The 20428-nt window shown below is 45.4% G+C and overlaps 1 pseudogene; it reads right to left on the reverse strand.

Moving 5' to 3' along the window:
- Positions 1 to 548: 548 nt before the first annotated feature.
- Positions 549 to 1810, reverse strand: LOC128052096 (glutaredoxin-related protein 5, mitochondrial-like; annotated as a pseudogene).
- Between the last annotated feature and the right edge of the window lie 18618 nt (positions 1811 to 20428).

Consider the following 20428-nt stretch of genomic DNA (forward strand, 5'->3'; position numbering starts at 1 on the left):
AGCAAGCTTCCATTTGTAGAAGGTGATGGCACCCCACTCCAGTACTCTTGCCTGGAAAATCCCATGGATGGAGGAGCCTGGTGGGCTGCAGTCCATGGGGTCGTGAAGAGTCAGACATGACTGAGCGACTTCACTTTCACTTTTTACTTTCATGCATTGGAGAAGGAAATGGCAACCCACTCCAGTGTTCTTGCCTGGAGAATCCCAGGGACAGGGGAGCCTGGTGGGCTGCCATCTATGGGGTCACACAGAGTCGAACATGACTGAAGCGACTTAGCAGCAGCAGCAGCAGCAGGTTTACTCCTGAAACAGGCAAAGAGCAAAGAACAACATAAGAAGGAATTTTGTTAACAGCATTCTTATAATACAATATTGATTATGACAGTCCAGTGGTTACAATTACATTCATGATAAATCACTAAAATCACCCAGCTGCTTATACAATGGAGGTATCAGTGCAAGGAGTCATCTGAAGAGTGAAAACCAGAATTGGTAAGGCTTCTCTGGCAGTGTGATTCTGACACCAGTGGCTCCTGGCTCAGTCACCCTCACTTTGAGTCCTGGTCTTCTGTTTCATCTAAGAGGGCAGAGCAGATCCCCAGCTTTTTCAGTTCTTCCACCAGCTCCCCGGTTCTAGTACATCTGCAGAAGAATGTCACCACCTCCCCCGTGAACTTGCAGTTGAGGTACACTTGTGGGATGGTGGGCTGGTTGGAATAGTCTTTAATGCCTTGTGGGAGCTGGGGGTTATCTAGCACATTGTAGGTTGTGGGATCTGTACCATGGCATTGCTGAAGTGGCACTGGGGCTGCTCTGGCATCCCCTTGAGGAAGGCCACCACCTTGTCCTTCCCCAATGTGTCCAGGTGCTCTGATGAGCTGCTGCCACCTAAGCTCAGCACCTGCACACCTGCGGCCCTGCAGGCCATCATCCACGCTGTGCCCCCAGAGAAGCAGAGACCTACTTGGCTCAGGGATCCTCTCACCCCTACATGCTGGCCAGAGCCCTTAACTGCCCCAGACATACTTTTAAGGCCACTGTCGTTTGTGATCTCAAGCAACTAATCCTCTCCTAGAATGGCCAAAGTCAGTTCACCTGGTTTATTCACAAGTGGGCTGCAGATCCATTCCTTCCCAGTTTGGGGATCATCTCTGGTTTGGAAATAATGCTCAAACCCTTTTGAAAGCTGAGATAGGTGATCACGCACCATTTGGGAGAAAGAAGCCCCTGGCTCAATCTCTTTCAAAATCTCTGCTAATGTTTGAAACATGTTAAAAAAAAACAACCAAAAACAAAACCCAAACTTTTCACCCCCATAACTGCTGTTTAACTTTGAATGCAGCCACTTTATCTGCTGACTTGAACAAGTTGTCATGCTCCCCTGAAGAGACAGATTGAGTTCATTGAGCAGGTTGAATATGTCACACAAGTGAGCAAGTTTTGTTGTCCATTCTGTGTCAGTGAAATATGCTGCCAGTGGTGACCATTTTTCTAAAAGGATTATTTGGAGAAGCTCTCATAACTCAAAAACTCTAGCCAGTGATATACCTTTAGAAAACCATCTCACATTTGTGTGTAAGAGAAGACGTGCTCTGTGTCCGTCTCCTCACAGAGGTATGTGATGTGAGTTAAGAGCATGTATTTTAATATGGTTAATAATTTTAATCACATCCTGAAAAACATTGTTAAGTTCAGGTGACGTTTTTCAGCTAGACAGTATTTATGCATGACACAATGCGTAGGCTCACATTAAGAAGTGACCTTTTTGGCCGGAGTAGTGAAACCAGAAAGCCATCACAGCAGTAGTCATGGCAGCTACTCTGTGCCTGCATGCATAAGTGCTTAGTCGCTCAGTTGTGTCCAGCTCTTTGCAATCCCATGGGCCATAGCCTGCCAGGCTTCTCTATCCATGGGATTCCCAGGCAAGAATACTGGAGTGGGTTGCCATTTTCTACTCCATCTGTCTGCAAATACAGACACAAAATGACCAATTCAGTTTTCCTATTACATAATCAAAGACTTGAATAGTTCTGCAGCTGTGGTGTTCATTTGCAACTAAAGGGAGCATAACATATCCTCATGCACATCCTCCTGAGAAACTGCACAAAAACAAGTGTTCTTGCCTAGCTGTCAACATTGATAGACTTGTTAACCTGGGTTGTATACCACAGTGACTCATTAACTCTAACAACTGCACCACAATATCCTCTGCTATTTCATCAGTTCATCTAGTTATGGTGCTAAATGAAGAGGAATATATGCCACGTTTTGAACTGCAGCCTCTCCTCAAAGTTCATGACAAATGTCCTTAGCTGTAGGCATGATCAGCTCTTCACCAATAGTAAAGGACCTCATAGTTTTAGCCACTAAGAATGGTGCTCTCAGTGCAGACACATTTGATGAAGTGGTGGCCTTCAATAATTGCTTCTGTTCTTCATGCTCACATTTTTTTTTCTTTTGAAAAACTCCAAAGCCTTGTCTTTTAATGCAGAGTACTCGGTCTCCGAGTGGCAAAGCAATTTTGACGGTTTCATAGCTTCTTTGGATAGCCGGCCACTACATATTATACAAAGCAGGCTTGAAGAATTTGGACTGCCTGTTGCAATGAACCTGTAATTTAAGTAAGACTCTTGCTATTTTCTTTTAAATGTAGCTTTCTTTTTGTTGGCAGTCCTATTCTCTTTTGCCATCTCATCATTGGATCTTCCCCCTTCAAAGAATCTCCCCAGCAAATTTGCTTTTTTCTCATTTTGGCTAGGGTTAGCTTCAGGGCTAAAAAAACTACGACTGAGACAAGTGCACAGTGTGGGAAAGAGGCACAGACAGAAGTGGTAAATAAAATAATAGGTGGGATCCACATGAACTAAAATAAGTGTCGGATTCTGACTTAAACCTACCACCAGATGCAGCTGTATAACTGAAGTACATCAACTCATTTGCCACAGCTTAATTGTCCCTTGCTGCTCACTAATAGGGTTTTGGCATGAGTCTGTAAGCAGTTGATTTATTATGGCCTCTGTGCAGTCAAACCTCTCTGCTAATGATAGTTTGTGTTTGTAGTTGCTCCCCAGCACTAGCATCACCGACTCTGATCATCAGGTATTGGCTTCTCATAAGGAGCATGCAATGTAGATACTTCGCATGTGCAGTTCACAGTAGGAGTCTCTCTCCTATGGGAATCTAATGCCGCCACTGGTGGGACAGGAGGCAGAGCTCAGGCAGTAATGTGAACAATGAGCAGCAACTATAAATACTAATAAAGTTTCTCTCACTCACCTGCCGCTCACCTCCCACTATGCGACTTGGTTCTTAACAGGCCACAGACTGTCTGGTTTGTGGCCTGGGGGTGGGAACCCCTGCTTTAAAAAGAAGAAAATCCTGCTATTTGTGACAGCATGGATGAAACTGACAGAGATTATATTAAGTGAAATAAGCCAGATAAAGACAAATACAAATACTGCATGATATCACTTTAATATGGAATACAAAACAGTCATAGAAGTGGGGTGCAGGATGGTAGTTGACAGGAGATAGGGGGTGGCAATATGGGCAGGTATTGATCAAGGAGTACAGTTTCAGGGAAAAAGAATAGGTTCTGAAAATCTATTGTACAATGATATAGTAAACAACTCTGTATTGTATACTTATAATTTTCCAAGATAGTAGATCTTTAGTGTTTGCACCAAAAATAAAGAAAACGGTGACTATATGAGATTAATTGGCTTGATAATGTGGTGCACTGGAGAAGGGAATGGCAAACCACTTCAGTATTCTTGCCTTGAGAACCCCATGAACAGTATGAAAAGGCAAAATGATAGGATACTGAAAGAGGAACTCCCCAGGTAAGTAGGTGCCCAATATGCTACTGGAGGTCAGTGGAGAGATAAATCCAGAAAGAATGAAGGGATGGAGCCAAAGAAAAAACAATACCCAGCTGTGGGCATCACTGACTCGATGGACGCGAGTCTGAGTGAACTCTGGCAGTTGGTGATGGACAGGGAGGCCTGGCATGCTGCGATTCACGGGGTCGCAAAGAGTCGGACACGACTGAGTGACTGAACTGAACTGATGGCAATTATTTTAAAAATGTATGTGTACATCAAAATATCAAGTTGTGTGTCTTAGATATATATTTTTATTTGTCTATTATACCTCACTAAAGATAGGAAGAAAAAAGAAATGAGGTACTGATTTATCCTGTAATATGCATGAACACTGAAAATTATGCTGGGAAAGAAGTCAGACATAAATGGTCACATACTATGTAATTACATTTATCGATATATGAAATATCCAAATAGATGTATCTGCACAGACAGAAAACAGATTGGTGATTACCCAGATGTCAGGTGAAAGAAGGAACAGAGTGTAACTGCTCCATGAGCAGGCTTCCTCTAAGGCGATAAAATGGGTTTGAACTAGAAAAAAGTAAGGATTCTACAACACTGTGAATGTACTTGAAGCCATTTAACAAGTTAAAATGATTGATTTATCTCAGTCAAATGATAAACCCTCTCCTCAATTTACTTTTAGTTAGTTTACTGTGTCAGTGCAAGTTTTAATATGAATTATATCTTTAAAGAAAAAAACAGCCTCATTTCACTCCAAATAGAAGATGGCAGAGTAGGAGGATGTGGAGTTTGTGTCTCCTCACAACTACAGCATGAATGCATCGGAGCAGTTCTCACAGAGCACCTATTAGGCGCTAGAGTGGGGGAACCTCAAACACCTAAGGGAATGGGAGGAATCCCTGCACAACCAGGTAGGACGTGGGTGGGGGTGCGGGTAAAGAGGGGGAAGAAAAGTGGATGCAAGACCGGATCAGTGCCCCTGAGTGGTGCTGGGGAGGAAGAGAGGCTCCCACACCCAGAGGGGCCTTCTCACAGCAAGGGGGTCAGCAGGGAGGGAAAGGGACTCTGGCGGAGTTGTGGGGATTAGAGCAGAACATGGAAAGTGGTTCCCCTTGGCTGCTAACCCTAACCCTAACCCTCGACTGCTCAGGCCCCAGTGAGACTGCTAGGGTCCTGGGCCTGAGCCCCACCCCTGTCAGGGCCTCTTCTGGCCCTGAGTGAGAAAACCCACTCAGAGACCAAGGACCTGGCCAGCACTCCTATCCCAGGGGCATTATCACCACCATGCATGGTCTTGGAGGGGTCACACTGAATGCCTACCACTTGCTCAATATCGTATTTGATTTTACAGAGAAATAATAGTCATATTAACATCCCTATTGCAGAAGGCATTCTTGTGACTTTGATAGTGAGCTTGCATTTAAAGAGTATTTTTAAAGTAAATCTTCCCAAATGTGATTATGAATATGTGAATGTTTTTGGTCTTGTACATTCAATAATATGAAACTACTATGACTTAAGTAGTATGATTAAGGTAGGAAAATATATTTCCTTTCTCCCTAAAAATGTGTCAGAATAATTTGGGTTATAAAAGCCCAGAATCATAAAGGCTGATGGTAAAAAACATGTGATTGGGATATCTCTAATAAGGTACTTTCTGAAATATTTTTCTTTCTTCTTTATGCAGATTTTTTTTTTTAATCTTACCACCGTGAGAAAAAATTTTATTCATGAAAATCTCAAGCTGTACAAAACGCAGGCACTCCACTGAGGTGCAACAAACATGAATATGATACTAAGAAACTCTAGTCTTTTCCATAAATCGAGTAAGATACCTGTTTGACAGAGCACAGTAATCTTTAAAGCCACAATCCCCAACTTTCAATATGGTCCTGTGTATTTCTAAATAAGCTAGGCTAGAATGAGCTATAGTTTTGTGTTTAAGAATACAGAGATACATAGTTGACAATTATATGAAATACACAAAAGCTTAAATGAAACATTTCACATAGGTAAAATACTGATGTCTTACCTACTGAAGTATTTTAAGCTACAGAGAGGCTTGCTAACTATAATAGGGCTCATTGAAGGCAGATTATTCAGAAATGATCAGGGCCCTGCTGCTGCTGCTGCAGTCACTTCAGTTGTGTCTGACTCTGTGTGACCCCATATACGGCAGCCCACCAGGCTCCCCCCGGCCCTGGGATTCTCCAAGCAAGAACACTGGAGTGGGTTGCCATTTCCTTCTCCAATGCATGAAAGTGAAAAGTGAAAGGGAAGTCGCTCAGTTGTGTCCGACTCTTTGCGACCCCATCAACTGCAGCCCACCAGGCTCCTCCATCCATGGGATTTTCCAGGCAAGAGTACTGGAGTGGGGTGCCATCGCCTTCTCTGGATCAGGGCCCTGCCTGCCCTCAAATGCATGTGTAGGAGAGATGCTCTCAGTTCAAGCCAGGCTCTCTGTGCCCTGAAATATGGCTAAAGTTGCACAGTGCTATGAAGACAACTTATGAGGAGAGGAGTGTGTGCAAGAAAGCCATGGAGCATGGCTCTTAGGGACGATCACATTACAGGGGCCAAATAGTTTGGATTTGGCCTGGTCCCCAGTCCTGAGCAAGTTTGGAAACATCACAGAGTCTCTCAAATAATATGTTGTTAAGAAGTCTTTAAATTCTTATTTTATGTTTATTTTTAATTGGAGGATAATTGCTTTACAATATTATGTTGGCTTCTGTTATACAGAGTGAAGTAAGTCAAAAAGAGCAAAACAAATCTCACATGTTAGCACATATATATGGAATATATAACATATAAAAATTATACCAATGAACCAAGGGGCTGGAATAGAGATGAGATACAGAGAACAGACTTTGGACACAGTGGGGTAAGGAGAGGGTGGGGCATATTGGGAGAGTAGCACTGACATATTTACACTACCATGTGTAAAATAGCCAGTGGGAGGTTGCTCTGTAGGCACAGGGAGCTCAACCTGGTGCTCTGTGAAGTCTTTAAATTCTATACCAGCTCTGTAATTCTTTATTTACATTGTTTAATCAGTTTGCCACAATTTATTGTGTGACCTTTTGCAATCCTCATTAGGTTTCAGCAGCTTTGAACTTTTCACTTACCTTGACATCAGAGCTCTACAAAGTTGTCTAATTAATGAAAAAGTCCATATAGAATGATAGCAGGTATCTTAAGAGACTGCCTTTCTATCTTAATGTTATTCATCGATTATTAAACTTATCTACCTGTGGTTAACCTTATCAATGGTTAGCAAATATTATTTAGCAGAAAGTAACTGTAAAGAAGGCTGAGCGCCGAAGAATGGATGCTTTTGAACTGTGGTGTTGGAGAAGACTCTTGAGAGTCCCTTGGACTGCAAGGAGATCCAACCAGTCCATTCTGAAGGAGATCAACCCTGGGATTTCTTTGGAAGGAATGATGCTAAAGCTGAAACTCCAGTACTTTGGCCACCTCATGCGAAGAGTTGACTCATTGGAAAAGACTCTGATGCTGGGAGGGATTGGGGGCAGGAGGAGAAGGGGACGGCCGAGGATGAGATGGCTGGATGGCATCACTGACTCAATGGACGTGAGTCTGAGTGAGCTCTGGGAGACGGTGATGGACAAGGAGGCCTGGCGTGCTGCGATTCATGGGGTCGCAAATAGTTGGACATGACTGAGTGACTGAACTGAACTGAACTGAATGTTTCTAATGGAGAAGGAAATGCCAGTACTCTTGCCTGGAGAATTCCATGGATGGAGGAGCCTGGTACCCTACATACAGTCCGTGGGGTTGCAAAGAGTCAGACGTGACTGGGCGACTTCACTTTCTTTCTTTCTATAGTTCCTTTCGGAGAAGGAAATGGCAATGCACTCTAGTGTTCTTGCCTGGAGAATCCCATGGGCAGAGGGGCCTGGTGGGCTACGGTCTATGGGGTTGCAAAGAGTCAGACACAACTGAGCAACTAACATACACACACACACACAATGTTTCTAATATACTGCTTCAAAAATTACATTAATTCTCTGCCTTATACCTTAAATTTATACCTTAAGGTATAATTTATACCTTAAATTAAATTAAGGTATAGTCTCCTGGTATAATTATTTAAAAATATTTATTTATTCATTTATTTGGTTTCATTGGGTCTTAGTTGTGGCACACAAGATCCCTGTTACATCATGCAGGATCTTTCATTATGGTACACGGACTCTATAGCTGTGGTATGAGGGCTCAGTAGTTGTGGAGCACAGGTTTAATTGCTCCTTGCATGTGGGATCTTAGATACCCAACCAGGGGTTGACCCCAAGTCCCTGCATTGCAAGGTAAATTCTTAACCACTAGACAAGATGCTTTTGAACTGTGGTGTTGGAGAAGACTCTTGAGAGTCCCTTGGACTGCAAGGAGATCCAACCAGTCCATTCTGAAGGAGATCAGCCCTGGGATTTCTTTGGAAGGAACGATGCTAAAGCTGAAGCTCCAGTACTTTGGCCACTTCATGCGAAGAGTTGACTCATTGGAAAAGACCCTGATGGTGGGAGGGATTGGGGGCAGGAGGAGAAGGGAACGACAGAGAATGAGATGGCTGGATGGCATCACTGACTCGATGAACGTGAGTCTGAGTGAACTCCGGGAGATGGTGATGGACAGGGAGGCCTGGCGTGCTGCAATTCATGGGGTTGCAAATAGTCGGACACAACTGAGTGACTGAACTGGACTGAGACCACCATGGAAGTCCCCTGATATAATTTTTTTTTCTGTTATTATTGAGCTGGAGCAGGGCCTCATGTCCTCCACCTGGATTTTTTTTTCTGTAAAAAAAAAAAAACCACAAAAACTTGAGCTAAATAATAAGTTTAATCAGAGAAGTGAGAAAGTGCAGAAACAAAGAAAAGTAATCCAAAAATAAAAGGACAAAATAACTATAGTCAGTAAGCAGAGTGAAGGACCTTTAGTTTCTTCTCAAGGGCCATAGATAATATTCTGAGCCATATCCTGTGAGCTGTCTTATAAATACTGAAACCAGCTACACGATGACCAGACTGTGGCCGTTACATAAGCTTCCACTTTTCCGGGAATTGGCCTGAAGGAAATGGGAACAAATTGATGCTGTAACTGAAGATTAACTGCTCGTAAAACAATCAAGATGACTCTGGTCAGACAACCACATGACAAATTTGAAGATGACTGTCAGAGCTGACTGTGCTGTTTCTGCTTGTAGCCCCCTGCCTCTGTCTATGAAAGCTGTTGTCTACATGTTGTCTGTGGGTGGGGGTGCCAGCCTTCAGACAGGAGTCCACCTTCTCCGACCCCTCTCCCCCCACCCCCGCCCTGGTTGCTGGCATCCAAAATAAAGCACACTTTCCTTTACACTCATGTTGCATCTTTATTGGCTTTTAAAAGGCAAGCAGCTGGACCCCACTTTCAGTTACATTATGTTACCAATGATAAAATGACTGCCTCAAAGTTGAAGTTGTCTTAAATGGTTGAGCACTCTCAAAAAAAAAAAAAAAACAAATAAAACCCCACAGTTCTATATAGATTTTTTTTTTCTTATTCGAGCACAGTATTTTTTAATGATTTGTTTTGGAATAATTGTAGATAGACAGGAAGTTGCAAAATTAGAAAGGCCCCAAGTAATCTCCATCTAGTTTTCCTAGGTTACATTTTATGTAACAATAAGACACTATCAAAGCTAGGAAACTGATATTGGGACAATGTATGTGTGTGTTTTATAACGTGTGTGTTTAATAACATGTGTAGCCACCACTGTGGCTTCCCTGGTGGCTCAGTGGTAAAGAATCCATCTTCCAGTGTAGTAGACATGGGTTTGGTCCCTGAGTCAAAAAGATTCCCTGTAGTAGGAAATGGCATCCTGACTTCAGTATTCTTGCCTGGGAAATCTCATGGACGGAGGAACCTTGTGGGCTACAATCCATGGTGTTGCCAAGAGTCGGGCATGACTGAGCACATGATAAAGTCAACAAATAGACAAACTCAATGAGGAACTACAAATTGTAAAAAAATGAAACAAATATAAATTCTGGAATTCAAAACTACAATAATTGAAATGGAAAATTGACTAGGGGTTCAACAGTGCATTTGAGATGGTAGAATAAAGAATCCATAAATTTGAAGATGGATTAATAGAAATCAATGTAAAAAACAAAGAGAAAAGATTGAGGAAAAATGAGCTATGGGACCCATTAAGCACACTAGCAAACACGGAAACAATCTCAAAAAGCAGGGAGAGAAAGAGGAAGAAGAAAAAAATACTTGTAGACATGACTGCAGTCTTACCAAATCTGATGGAAAACATTAATCTACAGACTCAGTGTTTACCTCTAGTAAAATGGAAGCAAAGAGATACATCTAAGACACATCCTGGTCAAAGTGTGGAAAAATCAAGGTAAACTCTCGGAGCAATTGAAAAACTGTTCTCCATATACAAGAGAACCACAGTAAAATTAAACACTGACAATCAGAAAGAGTAGAGGGAAGGCTGTGTGATGACATATTCAAAGAGCTGAAAGAAAAATATTGTCAACCTAGGATTGCATGTCTAGAAAATCTACCATTCAAAAAAAGAAAGAAAAAATAAAAATATTCCCAGATTTTAAAAAAAGAGCTGCAGAATTTGAAGCTAGCAGTCCTACGTATAAATACTACTGAAGACAGCTTTTTGAACTGAAAAAAAAGAAGGTTGATTCTTAGATTTGAAAATGCTGGATTAGGCTTCCCTGATAGCTCTGGTAAAGAATCTGCCTACCAGTGCATGGGATACAGATTTGATCCCTGCTCCAGGAAGATCCCACATACCATGGATCAACTAAGCCCATGTGCCACAACCTATTAGCCCTGTTCTCTAGAGCCCAGGAACCACAACTAGTGAGCCCACACACTGAAACTGAAACCTGAGTCCCCGAGAGCCTGTGCTCTACCACGAGAGAAGCCACCACAATGAGACGCCTGTGCAGCGCAACTAGAGAGTAGCCCCTACATGATGCAACTAGAGAAAAGCCCATGCAGGAGCAAAGACTCAGCACAGACAAACATGAATAAACAAGTGAAGGAAGTTATTAGAAACAAGAAAATGATAGCTTGATTTGTTAAAGGATATGTGTATGTCAGTAGAGGATGTTCCAAAAGTTTTTGTGGGCTTTATTAATTTTAGAAATAAGGATGTTGGAAACGTATGAAAAATTTATTTGAAAGCTTAACTATTTGAATTTGTTTTATACTTCATAGCTTTGTAAATTTCAAGTATTTTTGTTTGTTTAATTTTTAAGTTCCTGTGGCTGAATATAGTGAAGATTTTTAAAAAATTTAATGTTTTCAAAATTCACATGGCTGAAAAAGTATGATTAGATCCATACCAGAACTGGATACCAGAAGTAGAAGATATTAAGAAGAGGTGGCAAGAATACACAGAAGAACTATACAAAAAAGATCTTCATGACCCAGATAACCACAATGGTGTGATCACTCACCTAGAGGCAGACATCCTGGAATGCGAAGTCAAGTGGGCCTTAGGAAGCATGGCTATGAACAAAGTTAGTGGAGATGATGGAATTCCAGTTGAGCTATTTCAAATCCTAAAAGATGATGCTGTGAAAGTGCTGCACTCAATATGCCAGCATATTTGGAAAACTCAGCAGTGGCCACAGGACTGGAAAAGGTCAGTTTTCATTCCAAACCCAAGGAAAGGCAATGCCAAAGAATGCTCAAACTACCACACAATTGTACTCATCTCACACACTAGCAAAGCAATGCTCAAAATTCTCCAAGCCAGGCTTCAACAGCACATGAACTGTGAACTTCCAGATGTTCAAGCTGGATTTAGGAAAGGCAAAGGAACCAGATATCAAATTGCCAACATCTGTTGGATCATAGAAAAAACAAGAGAATTCCAGAAGAACATTGACTTCCTTGACTATGCTAAAGCCTTTGACTATGTGTATCACAACAAACTGTGGAAAATTCTTTAAGAGATAGGAATACCAGACCACCTGACCTGCCTCTTGAGAAACCAATATGCAGGTCAAGAAACAATAGTTAGAACCGGACATGGAACAACAGACTGGTTCCAAATTGGGAAAGGAGTACGTCAAGGCTGTATATTGTCACCCTGCTTATTTAACTTTTATGCCGAGTACGTCATATGAAATGCTGAGCTGGATGAAGCACAAGCTGGAATCAAGGCTGCAGGGAGAAATATCAATAAACTCAGATATGCAGATGACACCATCCTTATGGTGACTGCAGCCATGAAATTAAAATACTTTTGCTTCTTGGAAGAAAAATTATGACCAAACTAGACAGCATATTAAAAAGTACTGACAAAGGTCTGTCTAGTCAAAGCTATGATTTTTCCAGTAGTCATGTATGGATGTGAGAGTTGGACTATAAATATAAAGAAAGCTGAGTGCCGAAGAATTGATGCTTTTGAACTGTGTTGTTGGAGAAGACTCTTGAGAGTCCTTGGACTGCAAGGAGATCCAATCAATCAGTCCTAAAGGAAATCAGTCCTCAGCATCATCAGGACTGATGCTGAAGCTGAAGCTCCAATACTTTGGCTACCTGTTGCAAAGAACTGACTCATTTGAAAAGACCCTGATGCTTGGAAAGATTGAAGGCAGGAGGAGAAGGAGACAACAGAGGATGAGATGGTTGGATGGCATAACCAACTTGATGGACGTGAGTTTGAGCAAGCTCCGGAAGTTGATGATGGACAGGGAAGCCTGGCATGCTGCAGTCCATGGGGTCGCAAAAAGTTGGACATGACTGAGCGACTGAACTGACCTGAGCTGAAAGAAGTATGATAGAAATTTAAGTTCTATGTCTGGGTTGATGCAAAGCACTAATATTACCATGTGGAAAATTTGGAGTTACAAACAAGGGCATCCTGAGAGTAAAAATATCTGGAAACCCTGTCTGAGTTCCAAATGGGATAAACTGACACTTGACTAAAATCTCTGCCTAACAGGATGAGAAGGTAGGATGGGAAGGCTCAGAAAAGGTAGATGAATAAAGCTGAAAGGCTCAATGTTTGGGGAGGGACCAGGATCCAGCCTCCTCCTCTATCACTCCCTCCTCACCTTCAGGAGCCCTTTGTGACCAGACCACAGCTCTATGATGTGGGCCTAGGACTTAAGTCCTCAAGTGGATTACCCTGTGCTTAGTTGCCTGAGGGCAGCAGTGTGATACAGATGATGGAGAATTCTCTCTTTTCTCTGAAAAGCACTTTTGATATTTGGCTGAACTCCTGTTCCACTTATTGGGTGACTGATACCATCCTTGCCTTTCTATTTGGACTGGGGCTCTTTTTCCTGTTCCTTCCCTATCTGGAGAATAATCCATCCTTTCCACCTCCCAGGAAACATGGAAACATAAAGGTAAGGAACCCTTGGCACAGCTTCACAAGCACGTGGTTCTCTTTTCTATTATTATTTCCACTGTTCTGAATCAATTAGAGAGACCCCTGAGACGGGAAAGAATATGACATCTATTCTTTAGGAAGTTTACATCATTCCTCTAGGGACAAACCATGCTGGGAAGGGGATACAGTGAACACCAGGATTTCTAGTCAAAAGGTCTCAGACCAGTTGTGCAGGTGTGGTAGAGGGATCCAGGGCAAGTCCCAAACACAGTGACCAGGGGCTGAGGATAGGATACTGAGTTTACTCTAAGCCAGAAGACAGACTCCTGAGCACCAGTTCATCAGCCGTGAACAGGTATCTTGCTCAAGGGCTGACCTGGGGGCAGTGCCGAGGCCCTGAGAGCCTCAGAGAGGGGGCTGGAGTAGGGCCCTGGACTTGGGAAGCCGAGACCTACCTGATGGAGCTCAAATTCACCAGTGGGTCTGAGAATATGTGTTTCTTGAGTAGAGGAACAGTGACAAAGGAACCATGGTGAATCTCACATTGAAAATCCTTCTTTATGTTCTTCAAAAAAATTATTCTTATTCCTTTTAAAAATGAGTAAAAGGAAAGGAAAAACAGAAAAAAAAAACACACAAAGAAAAAACACAAACTCTGCTAGTTAAATGTATAAAGTCACATTGTGTATGGACACGGAGTGTCTGATGCTTGTCTAGAAAGGGGAGAGTGAGAATGGAGCTTTTTCTGTCTCTCAGCCTCAAACTGAGCCAAGGAGAAGAAGGAGGAGTCGGAAGAAAAATGCAGCTGTGAAAGGTAGGTTATGCCATTCAGCCCTGTGTGCCCTGGGTGTTAGCCCCCACCCTCTCTGGCCCTGAGGGCCCAGCTCAATGGGTTCTGAGGAGACCAGCAGCCGGGCCCAACCCTCAGGAAACAGAACCCCCACGGAGGCTCCTGAGGAGCAGAGCAGAACACAGATACTTCCCAGATTCCATGTGCAGAATGAAGCTGTGAGAGTCCTGAAAATGGGTGTGGCCCAGCAGGGGTATGTGGGCTGTGTTGGACCAGTAGCACCTGGATTGGGAGGTGGGACCTCCATGTCCAAGTGTGGACATGTTAACTTTGCTCAGATTCATCTGTGAGGTGACCCCTGCCCATTCTCCTCCATGGAGGGGTTGTAAGGGCAGCAGAAGGCAATGGATATGGAAGCACTTTGTAAATGATAAACTTTTTCCTGAGGTTCACTGTCAGGGACCCTTAGACAGCCTTGGACCCTGCTGCCTGGACTCCAATCTCCCAGTGTTGTCCCTTTAAAGGGGCAGTGCACTCAGCCTCCTTTAAGACCCCTAGGCTGCTGCCTTCACCACCATAACCCACTCTGCTAATTTTCAGCTTGCAGAGATTGCCGGAAAGAATTGGAAGAGGTCCGGGACCTGACTTCACTTCTGCAAACGTAAAGACTCTTCCCCTTCTCTCCTGGGTTCTTATTCCTCCCAGATCCTATGGTGTGATCCCAGGGCCACAGGCAGCCTGGGGCTGAGCTGGGAGGGGGAGTCGTAGGATGGAGGTTTGGCAATAACCCTGGTGTGAGGGACAGCAGGAGCATTATGAAGTCAGCAGGGGGCCAGGGAAGGCTGTGGGCTGCAAGTGCCCACCCTTGCCTGGCCTGCCCAGTCCTCCTGGCCCCAGGGGCTCCTGGCTGCAGCTTGTGCTTCCTGTCTCCTGCAGACACCTGGGGAGGTTCCCTGAAAAGGGCAACTTTCATCAACTCTCCTCTCAAGATGCCCCTGGGAAGGTGTGCAAAGCAGCACCTGCTGGAGCCCACCAGCCATACAGGGAAGAGACTGCTCCCACCGTGTCCCCGGCTCCTCTGACTGAGCAGCCTCTACCTCAGGCCTCCACCCTTTCTTCAGATTCAGTTCCCTCCTCATTTTCTGTTCACTCAGATTCCTCCTTGAGTGCCTCTCAAATACCAGAGTCTTTCCTTCCCCTGGACAGCCTTTCACCCCAGCCACTGGCTGTTTCTCCTACACCGCCATGCTTTCCTGATGCAGTGGCCTGCCCTGCACCTCCGACAGCCTCCTCTGTCCCACAGCCACCAGCCACCATGCTGAATCTCAGTCAGAGTGAATCTATGACACTCCCATTGGGCACCATCTCACACAGGTCATCTCTACCCTCCCCTTGGAGACCAGCCATCTCAGGCCTACTCCATTCAAGCTGCCCCCTTTCAGCACTGTCTTGGTGGCAGGGGGCTGAAAAAACCTGGAGCTCCTCCACTCTGACACACTTTGAGTCCCAGCAAGAACACCTTTCCAGTCACCCAGAGGAGGCCTCATTTTGGGGAGACCTCACAAACAGACAGGTAGAGGCTGGTAGCCTCTCTTTCGTGAACCCGGATGTCCAGAAGCTGCTGGAGATACTAATCACCAAGAGAGTAGAATTAAAGATTTGGAAGAAGAAAGGAAAGGAGGTGGAGGCAGGCTTTTGGATCATAAAAGGCAAACCAGAACAACTGCTTGGTCCCGAGAAGGCCCCATATCCTGGCACTTTGGGGGACCATCTACAGAGGACATGCAGCCACCTCTTCTGGGGTCTCCCTTTTCTGCACAGTGAGTCTCTAGTGGCTACTGTCACAGTACCTGGGTCCCCTCTAGAGTTACACCCTATCTTATTCAATGAATGCTCTAAGACCAAACCACTCCAAATTCCAGCTAAAGTAACATCACGACCGTCATTGGCTCAGCCCTTGACCTCCACTGTGGCACAGGCACAACCCAGACCCTTGATTCCAACCATGGCCCAGTTTCCACCACCACCTCAGGGTCACATGGAGACCCAGGCCCAACACTTACCCTTGTCTACAACCATACCCCAATGTCAACCATCATCTCGGGCTTACATGAAGGCCCGGGTCCAACCCCTACCCTTGACTCCAACTATGCCCTGTTGTCAAGCACAAACTCAGGCTCACATTCAGACCCAGCCCCAACCCCAACCCTTGTCTACAACCATACCCCAATGTCAACCATCATCTCGGGCTTACATGAAGACCCAGGTCCAACCCCTACCCTTGACTCCAGCTATGCCCTGTTGTCAAGCACAAACTCGGGCTCACATTCAGACCCAGGCCCAACCCCAACCCTTGTCTACAACCATACCCCAATGTCAACCATCACCTCGGGCTCACATGGAGACCCAGGTTCAACCTCTACCAGTGGCTCCAATCATGCCCCAATGTCAACCATCACCTAGGTTTCAGTTAGAGACCACTGCTCATATGTCACCATCTCTTGCAATCGAACCATCTTCTTGTAAACCACAGATTAGGTACGGTGAAGTATCTTATGCAACAGCCCAAAGTAAGGGACAAACTTCTGTCCCAAATGCAATTCAAAACCTGGAACATCACTTTTTGATAAAGCAATTAGAAAGTAGGAAAATTATACCCTCTTTGGTTAAAAGATATCAGCATGCCTTTAGTCAAGTCACCCACAACCACTCCCAGGAGAGCAGGCCTTCCCAGGCCCACATCTCTGTCGCCACCCCTTTTGGGGATTTGATCAGGCCTGAGGTTTGGGAGAAACTGGATCACCACCTTTCTAAAAGGTTCATGCAGCAACAGAGTGACCTGCCCTGCAGAATCCAAGCTTCTCAGAAAGTTATGCAGCCTCAGGGCAAATTCCCAAAGCTTTGTCAGGTACAGGCTAAGAAGGGGCCCTCAATACCCTCTGCAGCTCCCGGCAAAAGCAGCCAGGACACACAGAAGATGAGGTCCAGATCCTCAGCAAGGATCCCAGCAGAGAAGGACCTTTGCCAGGATATAGAACAAAGTGTGGGGAAGATCGTAAAAGACCTGTACATGATCTCAGTCAACACCACAGTGAAGGTTCCAAGGGTGAAGCCTGAGTCACAAAGAGAGTTGAGCCCAGACAGGAAGCATCCAGAAGATTTGGGAGTCCTTATGGGCATCAACACTAAGATTCAAGAGAGTCCAAACCCTGTGGGTGTCCATTGTTTGAGACTTGCTGCCAATCGTATCATAGACCTTTCTGGAGAGTCAAATGCTTATCAAGAAACAGAAAATCTAGATTCCTCTCAGGATGGGGAAGCCTCCATGAACACCTTCCATGAGTCTCGTGTCCTCAGTCCTTATGTCCGACAGGAGTTGGAAGCATATATACTAAAATTTCGGGTGAAGCATATGTGGGGCTTACTCCTCAAGGTCCTCAAGGTCATACTTTGCTTGAAGCCGAGAAAGGCCCACTGCATACCCCTTCCAGGATCCGCCTTGAAAGCTACTCGTGAATCTGGGGACCACTCAAAAGCCCAGTCTCCAGAGATCTCTGGAAAGCTTCCTCAGCCTCAAGCTGGAAAGAGAATGATAACAGCTGAGGCAGCTTCCCCCATGGAGACTGCCTTCCCCACTCCCTCATGGGCCAGCGAGGAAACCCGAGGACCCCTACCTGGTGGCATCCTTAAGCCCTCAGAGGTCCCTCTGACTAGACAGGGAGACAAGCCACCTTCTCAGACCCCTATGTACAACTTTGTGGGCAGAATTTGGCACAATGAGTGTATCATGGGGGCTGAGAAGGGCAACCTGGAGCCCTGGAGCTGTCCAAGTCCAGCAACGGTCAGGAATGTGCCACAGGAGGAACCTGGGGGATGGGCTTTCCCAGACTCCTACTCTAGTGTGACAGTAGTGGAACTTGATGAAAGGTCCCAATCTCCCATGGAACAAGAGGCCATAGAGGGGGACTCTGGTTGGAAAAGCACTTTTGAACCTTGTTTGCTGATCAAATCGCAAAGTAATAATATGGATTTGAGATCACAGTCCCCAAAATTCAATAAATGCTTCTCATTGAATACAAAGTCTGTTGCCTCAAGTCTAGAAGATCTACACTTTGATGCACAGTTTCGTGAGCCTGAGTGCCAAGGTTTCACAGATAGGCAGAAACAGGCTCAAGGTCAGGCCATTGGCCTGCTTCTTCAAGACTGTGAAACTGGGGCCACTGGCACGCTTCTCAAAAACTGTCGCTCAGATAAGTTCATTGCTGCAAACAACTTGGCTTCTCAGGAATCCCTGTCCTGTTCCCAGACTTTGTCCAGTGGAGGCACGACCAATTCCCAGATGCTCTATGATGTTTCATCAACCGGAGGGAGCAGCCAGGGGCAGCAGGAAGTCCTAAGACGGCAGCCCCAACGTACATGCCAGAGCAAGAAGTTTGTCCCCACTGATGGGAGAGGGAATTACAGAAGGTCCAAACTAGGACAGCGTAAAAAAAGATTGGCAGAACGGAGGGCCTACCAGGCCCGCAGGATGAACCACTCTGGCCAGAAAAAGGAATCAGCAGAATCACTAAGCAAGTCCTACCAGTCTACCTTGAAGAAAGGACAGGTTCCTTTAGAAAGCCACTTCAGAATATGGATTAAGCAGCTTCTGCAGTGGATTTTCCCCAATAAAAGCAGAAGACCAGAAGAGCACCTGCAACAAGGCAAGCCTGTGGCAGCCACTACAGGCTACAGTAGCCACTACTGCAGCCACCAGACCCAGGAACCCCTCCAAAGTAGACTGATAATGGAGGGCAGGACTGCTGAGGCTCAGGTTCTCATGACAGCTGTTGGAAAGATCCTAAAGGAGAAGACGGTGTTTCACTATAGACCTCATGCCTCAGAGTTAAATTGGTGCCAAGGAGAACTCTGGGCCCCATTCGGTCCACATTACTGCTACCATAGGTTCTCCTCCTACAAAGAGAAAACGAGAGTGGTGGGAGATACATCCTGCCATCACCAAGTTACCCCCTTGGGCCACAGCTGTTCTAAAAACAGTGAGTGGACCAGTGCCAGGGGCATCAAATTAGCCGTCCTACCTAGGGAGCCAGGTCCCCCTCTAGGCAGAGGTTGCCAGCATAGATCAAGAGTGACAAGTGTCTCCAGCCATAGCCTCCACTGTCCAAGGCACTGTCTTTTTCAGAAATAAAGCTCTTCTGGTCAATCAGAACACGCTTGTCACAGCTTTCCTGGTAGGAAATCTCTTCTCCAAGAAAAAAAAAAATGCATACCATTCAGATAAAAATTTTTTCTCTCATGTTAGCACATCATCTGTGTGCTAATGGCTTCTTCCTACCACAAATTTTATTGCTTCCTGAAATAATTATTGTTTCTCATGAGAAGGGGTAGCCTGTCTCTGCCATTGGGGGAAGGAAAGAGATCAGGGTCCACTCTTCCCAGGTGCCAGATTTAATCCTTCCAGATGGGACAGGGCCATGGAGGGAGGGTGACCCCAGTGTGGATGCTGACCCTCACCCCAGTTCCCTCACTGCAACTGCAGTTTCCATAATACCAGCATTACGGAAACAAGCAACAGCATTCAGCACACGCCAAGGTGAACTAACCCTAAAGACCTCCTCCTTCTCAGGATCCAGCGCAGTTCTCTCTCCATCTCTCTCTCTAGCTTGAACTTGTGCAGCTGTAGGGGAGGGCTTGGCAGAGGCCAAAATTCCCCTCAGGCTCCAGAAAGTGTCAGAGATAAGTTCACATGTCAGAATAAGAGAGGAGTTTGGGGGCAGTGCTGGCCCTGAGTCCAGGGTGTGAGAAACCTCTTCCCCATGTCATGGGGGGGGCGGGGGGGGGGAGGATAGATGACGTTGCCCTGAAATCCTCTTCTTTCCTGGAAGGAACTGGGATTGAGATTGGCCGGGAGGGTCGCCCTCCCTCTGCCCTTCTTTTACTCTGGAGCAGTGGTAAGGACAAAGATCATATGTTCCCAGCTCGGAGGGTGTGTGGTGGGGAGCGCGCAGGCTCCAGAGGGTTCATCCACCCCTGCCCTGGAGGAGAGGACAACCCTGCTCACAAGACCTACCTCCCCTCGGGGGAGGGAAGGAGCGTCACTGTGTGTGCAGTCACCTCGCAGTCTGGGGGTGGGACACTGTGCCCCTAGGGTGGGACAGAGAGGTAGGAGGCTGGTGGCAGAGATGCCCATAGTGTGCCGTGTATCGCTGATCCTGCTCACAGTGCCGACTGTTTTGCTGTTCACACCGTTCACTGAACCCAGGGTAGGCAAAGCTTGAGCTAAGAGGTTGGAAGAAGACTCGAGAAGCCGTAGGGACTGCAGACACGTTTATTCTCTCCTGGCTGGCATGGCGGCTATAACACAGCCTCTCTCCTGGCAGCTGTAGTGGCAGCCATGACATA

Source organism: Budorcas taxicolor, chromosome 8 (assembly GCF_023091745.1).
Source record: "Budorcas taxicolor isolate Tak-1 chromosome 8, Takin1.1, whole genome shotgun sequence".
In the NCBI taxonomy this organism is placed as follows: Eukaryota; Metazoa; Chordata; class Mammalia; order Artiodactyla; family Bovidae; genus Budorcas; species Budorcas taxicolor.